The 6,866-nt window shown below is 47.8% G+C and overlaps 1 non-coding gene across 1 annotated transcript; it reads right to left on the minus strand.

Moving 5' to 3' along the window:
• Positions 1-1,819: 1,819 nt before the first annotated feature.
• On the minus strand, positions 1,820-1,892 carry TRNAK-CUU (transfer RNA lysine (anticodon CUU)). The gene has a single exon. It is a non-coding gene; the product is annotated as a tRNA-Lys (tRNA).
• Positions 1,893-6,866: the final 4,974 nt, after the last annotated feature.

The raw sequence follows: 6,866 nt of genomic DNA on the forward strand, positions 1-6,866 counted from the left end.
AAGTAGCACATGCACATTAATTAAAAGAGCTGTGTATAGTTAACTTTTCCGCATTAGCACATTAAAAAAAAAACCCTTAGGCGGAGATTTAAGATGAAACACGCGATGAAGTAGTGCATGTAGGTAATACTGCAGAGGCGCAGGAAAGGACCTACCTCAACAAACTTTGGGGGGGAGGGAGAGAGAGGAAGGGGTGGCTCCCAACCCCAAGAGCCACATCCATTCTCTTTTGGAGTCCGCTCCCTTGGTGCATCAAGCTTTCGCTTTAATAAACCTTTCTCTCTGCAAAACTATTTCACCCACTCTCTTGATTTCTATCCTGAGAGGGGCAAGGAACCCAGCACCGGTGACAAGATCCGTTTTCTGGGGCTATCATAACAGAGTTCCACAAACTGAGTGGCTTACACAACAAATGTATTGCCTCACAATTCTGGAAACTAGAAGTCCAAAGTCAAGGTGTTGGCAGGGTTGGTTCCATCTGACCACTGTGAGGCAGAAGCTGTTCTGGCCTCTCCCCACTTCCGGTGGTTGCTGGCAATCTCCGGTTTCCTTGGCTTGTAGAAGCATCACCCCAATCACTGCCTTCATCTTCACATGGCTCTCTCCTGTGTGTCTGTCTCCAAATTTCCCCTTTATATAAAGACAACAGTCAAACTGGATTCAGAGCACATTCTACGCCACTATGACCACATCTACCTAATTACATTTGCAACAACCTTATTTCCAAATAAGGTCACATTCTGAAGCCCTAGAGGTTAGGAATCCTACATATGAATTTTAAGAGGACACGATTCAACCCAGAATGCTGCTCTTCAACGTGAAATGGATATGTGATATCTTCACTGACTTCTCACCAGCTGGCGTCTCTCTGCCATGGGTTGCCTTCAGAAAGTTCCTACTTCACCTCCCATCTACCTAGCGATGAAGTACTGCTCTGTAATAAGGGTATTTAGGGATCTTCATTTTTGATGCTGAAAATTTCCATGTCTTTCTTCCAAAGTCTAAAATTGTGTTTGAATTGATGATAATAACATATGGTAATTGTAGAGCATGCTTGACAATTACTGAGAATGATGGAAAATAAGACAAGGAAAGAATTTGCAGGTGTTAACATAAAAGCAAAGTTTTGCCCTAAGAAATTGAGTTCTTTTAGGAAAATATAATTACTTGTTTTGAGATATGTTTTAAGACAAAAATGGCCAAGGGAAAATTCTTCCGTTTGAATTACTAACTCAGGGAAAACAAAGGATAAAAAAGTCCTAAGGTTCTGTTCACAAGAGCCACCTGACAAGCTAACTAACACAATATTACAGTGGTTTAAACAGCCCATAAGAATCACTAGCCTTTACTTAAAGGCATTTACAAATGTGAAATTAATATGCACAGTGAATCCTGTGAAGTAGAGCTGACCTCCAAACTAACCTTCAATACCGCACAGGATTAAGTTAAAAACACATTTCAAACGTTTTGACAGAGATCACTTCAGCAATATTTACGAACGCCACGATTTCACTATTTTTCCTGTCTTCTTATTCCCTGACCTTTGGCACTCCACTGCCCTTCAATAGACCACTCGGTGACAAATATTTCTCTATACCACATAGCCTTTAACTGTGTATTTATAAGATGAAATCGCCTTATAGTTGCATGGTTCCCTCTTTTAATCTGTTCAATTTTAGTAGTTTTTCTGTCCTGTGTTGTTTGAAAATAGACTGCAGATTGAAGTCCGTTATTACCATTGACGAGAACCGAAGCTGGTAAAAAATGGTTACCGCTGACGAGACCGAAGATGCGACTGGAAAAACAAAAGTGAACGACCCGCCCAACGTGGGGCTCGAACCCACGACCCTGGGATTAAGAGTCCCATGCTCTACCGACTGAGCTAGCCGGGCAGTCAGGAAACGCGCCGCTCCTAGCTCACTTCAAAGGGGTAAGATTATTTTAACCTGCACTGAAACTGACTTTTTGCATCACTTTTTTTTTTTTTTCATAATTGCTTTGAGTAAAGTTTTTCACTGCTTCCAAATGCGCGTTCCATGCCTGGTTCTGTGCGCACAAACGTACTGTTCGGTGAAAGCACAAACGGCCCTCTAGCGGTCAGCGGGGCAGCGGCGGGCGCAGGAGGTCCCAGACCCCGCCGAGGCCGGACGCCAGCGGGAACAGCCCGTTCACCCACAGATCCCGGGCGAAGCACACGCCTGTGGCGCGGACCTAGGCTGTCCCGACACCCGCGTGCCCGACGCACACGCAGGAATGTCCTGCGTCCATTCAGAGAAGACTGGAGACCAGAGCACGGCTGAAAAGGGGGCTTCTCGGCCCTGTGTGGCTTTGAGGTTCCTGGCGTTTTTCTAGGGCCGGACGGTGGTTCTACGCAGCCATGCCCCACTGTTCACACAATAGAATATGATTCAAAAGCTAAAGGAGGCTCTGAGATCAATTGAAAATACCATATAGCACAAAGCAATGCAAAGACATTCCGTGCTCATGGATTGGAAGAATCAACGTAGTTAAATTCACTGTATTACCCAAAGCAATATACAGATTTAACGCAATCCCCATCAAAATCCCAATGGCATTTTTTAAAGAAATAGAACAAAAAATCATCAGATTTTATGGAACCACAAAAAGACCCCGAATAGCCAAAGCAATCTTAAGAAAAAAGAACAATGCTGGAGGTATCACACTTCCTGACTTTAGCTTGTACTACAGGGCTACAATAATCAAAACAGCATGGTATTGGCGTTAAAAGAGACACACAAGCCAATGGAATAGAAGTGAGAACACAGAAATAAAACCACATAAATATGGACAGATAATTTTTGACAAAGAAGAAAAAAAACATACAATGGAGAAAAGAAAGCCTCTTCAATAAATGGTTCTGGGAGAATTGGAAACCTACGTGCAAAAGAATGAAACTGGACTGCTATTTGTCACCATGTACCAAAATTAATTCAAAATGGATCAAAGACCTAAGCATAAGACCTGAAACAATAAACTGCATAGAAGAAAACATCGGTACTAAACTTATGGACCTTGGGTTCAAAGAGCATTTTATGAATTTGACTCCAAAGGCAAGGGAAGTAAAAGCTAAAATAAACGAATGGGACTATATCAAACTTAAAAGCTTCTGCACAGCAAAAGAAACCATGGACAAAATAAAGAGGCAACCAACTGAATGGGAGAAGTTTTTTGCAAACAGTGCCTCTGATAAGGGGCTAATATCCAAAATTTACAAGGAACTCATGAAACTGAACAACAAAAAAACAAACAACCCAATTGAAAAATGGGCAGAGGACTTGAAGAGACATTTCTCCAAAGGGGACATACAAATGGCAAATAGACATATGAAAAAAATGCTCAACATCACTAATCATCAGAGAAATGCAAATGAAAACCACAATGAGATATCACCTCACCCCAGTCAGGATGGCTATCATCAACAAGACAAATAGTAACAAGTGTTGGAGAGGCTGTGGAGAAAAAGGAACTCTTATACACTGTTGGTGGGAATGCAGACTGGTGCAGCCGTTATGGAAGGCGGTGTGGAGGTTCCTCAAAAAATTACGAATAGAATTGCCATATGACCCAGCAATCCCTCTCCTGGGAATCTACCCAAAAAATCTGAAAACATTTATCCATAAAGACATATGTGCTGCAGTGTTCATTGCAGCTTTATTTATAGTGGCCAAGACATGGAAACAACCAAAATGCCCTTCCATAGATGAACGGGTAAAGTGTGGTATATGTACACAATAGAATACTATTCGGCGGTAAGAGATGAAATAGTACCATTTGTGACAACATGGAAGGATCTTGAGATAATGCTAAGTGAAATAAGTCAGACAGAAAAAGCAGAGAACCATATGATTTCACTGATATGTGGTATATAAACCAAAAGCAACAAAAGAACAAGACAAACAAGTGAGAAACAAAAACTCATAGACACAGACAATAGTTTAGGGGTTACCAGAGGGTAAGAGGGGGGGGCTTTTGAAGAGGGTAAATGGGGTCTAATACATGGTGGTGGAAAGAGAACTGACTCTGGGTGGTGAACACACATGTAAGATATAGATGATGTAATACAGAATTGTACACCTGAAATCTATGTAACTTTACTAACAATTGTAAAGTTTATGAACTTCAATTAAAAAAAAAAGAGAGAAAATATGGCATAGCGTTTGCTCACACACAACACTGAAAGGGGAAGACATTTGTCCTATAGACTGATAGCACCTCGGTGTGGGAAGGGACGTTATTTCAAGCCTGTCCCCACGAAAACGAAAAAGTAGAGATTTATTAATAGGAACTATAATTTTCTAATTATAGTTTTTCTAATTATAGCTTTTCCAACAGGAACTATAGTTCCCAGTTTTCTCTACTTTATAGGAAAAACAAAAACAAAAACATGTAGGATTAGAAAAAGCATAATTTGCCATACCCTTACAAGTGAGGACTTTCAACTGGTTAAACAACTCCACTAATAGTTGGTGAGTATCAGGTGGAACTGAATTCTAGTCTCAGTCCCCTGGCCACTGACTTGCTGTGTGATTTTGGGCAAGTGACTTGCCCTCTCTGGTCTCCGTGTTCTCCCCTGTAAAAGGGCCTGAAACGTCCCTGCAGTTCTCACACTGAGAGTTCTCTGTGTGTGTCCTGTCTTCATTCATTCATGAGTGACTTGTGGGACACTTCAGCCCAGGACCTCTTGTCCCCTCAGCAGTCAGAAGGGGAGTCAGAGCACAGCGTACCCCTGATTAAAACCCTCCATGCCATCCTATCCCATTTAGAATAAAGTCCTCTCTCCTTACCTGACCATGAGGCCTTGCCTCACCTGACGCCTGCTCCCCTCTCTGACCTCATCTAGTAGCCCACTAACCCCCACCCCACTCTGGCCGGGCTCCACCCGCACGGGCCTCTGCTGTCCCTCTGGGACACCAAGCTTTGTCCTCCCTCGAGGACGTAGCACTTGCCAGGCTCTCTGCTGGAGTGCTTTCCCCCAGCATGTCCCGAGAGGGACTCTCACCCAGGGTCCCAGGTGGAATGTCACTTCCTCAGAGAAGTCCTCCCGACCGTCCTGTCTATGTCACCAAGCCCTTCTACTCCTGTCTCCCTCGCATCACCCTAGGTTTTCAAAACAGAACAGAACTTGGATGTGCAATGTGATCTCCACATACACATGCCCACGTATCATGAGTGCAGAGCTTGGTGAACACACCCAAGTAACCGGCACCCACATCAAGACGCCACATCCGCAGAAGCCCCTCAGGCCCCATGAGCCCCACCCCCACCCCCAGGGGAACCACTATCTTCACTTCCAACAGCACTCCTTAGTTTGGCCTGTTTTTGTGGGAACGCACAGTGTGCACGTTAGTGGGTTCGAGGCTGGCTGCCTGTGTCCGTGTGCGGTGGGAAGTAGAGGGACCACCTGTCCATGGAGGGGTATTGTCAGTACTTTTCACAGGAGGGAGACCAGGATGCTTTTAGACTGAGGGTCAGGAGCCAGGAGAGACCAAGGCAAGAAAGAGGGGGGCACCTACAGCAGAGTCCTTGGGGAGGTGGTGGGGGGGTGGGCAGAGCCCTGGTGAAAGCATCAATCTCTGATTGCTGGCGGGTGGGTGCTGCTTCATTGTATCCAGAGGGAGGGAAATTCGTGGCTGCCACTTCCAGATGCCTGGTGAACAGGTGGAGGTGTGTGTGGCAGGATGTGGGGGTCTGAATTGTCCGTCACTGGGCTGGAAGGCCAGCTGCTGCTAGGAGCAGGGAGAAATGGAAGGTGGCTCGGGAGGGGCCAGGGAGGGGAGCAGGTGAAGCCTGGAGGGGCTGGGAGGTGGTGAGAAGAAGCTGACAAGGAACTGGAGGAAGAAAAACACATGGTGTGATTGTAAGGGTTTGCAGAGTGCACGCAGGAAAGACAGCAGGGTCGGGTCTGAGAGCGGGGCATCTGATTTTCAGATTTCAGAGGTGGGGCGACTGGTGACACCACTGCCTAGGCTGGGCCCGAGAGTTGGTGGCTGAGGTGGACTGAAAGGCCACTGGAGAGGCGGAGGCCAAGGAACTGAGTGGCCGTGTACTCCATGGGTCCCCAGGAGGGCAGCAGGGCTCGGGGTGGGGCTTCCAGGAACCAGGGCAAATGCATGGGAGCTTGGACAACGAGAATGTCTGTGGGCGTCAGAGGGCAGGGGCTGCCGAGGCCTGCCAAGCGTCAGTGCGGTCCGGCAGTCCTGAGGAGCAACAGAGGGGTCCCCCAGGCAGGGCCAGGTTTTGTGAAGGCAGGAGGTGGAGGGTGAGTGTTCCTTGGAGGCGCTCCTGAGAGCATGGGGGAAGGGAGCAGGAAGCCAGAGGCAGGGCTGGGCCGGGGAAGGACAGGACAGATGGCCAGGGTTTGAGGCTGAGGCTGGCCTGGGATGTGAGGATGGTGATGGCCAGCCTCCAGGCTCCCAGGGGGCCCTGCTGAGAGTCTGTGGGCGCCAGCCTCGCTCCACGCAGACAGACGCTTGCGGACGAAGAACTGCGGACCCGCCTTGTGTGGGAAATGGCTGCCCACTGGGGCAGGGCCAGGCCTCTCTCCCACCTTGGGACCCTGGAGTCCCTACTGCCCGGCTGTGAAATCCCGGACCCTCGGGAGGCCTCCGCGTCCCTTTCCTAGAAGGGGCAGGCCTGCCGGGCCAGGGCGCACACCGAGGGGCGTCTCCTGGAGCACAGTTCGGGGTCGAGGCAGGAATTCCAGAAATTCCAGATTCTTTGGGGGTGTTTCGGAGGTCCCAGGCCGGGAAAGCCCGCTCGGCTCCACCGGCAGAGGGCGCCCTTTGGCCCAGCGTGGGGTCGGGTATCAGTCCTGGTGCTGCCCGCGCGCTGCCCAGGGAGCTGTG

This window comes from Rhinolophus sinicus, chromosome 13, assembly GCF_057876585.1.
Source record: "Rhinolophus sinicus isolate RSI-liver-muscle chromosome 13, RSI-T2T, whole genome shotgun sequence".
Classification (NCBI taxonomy): Eukaryota; Metazoa; Chordata; class Mammalia; order Chiroptera; family Rhinolophidae; genus Rhinolophus; species Rhinolophus sinicus.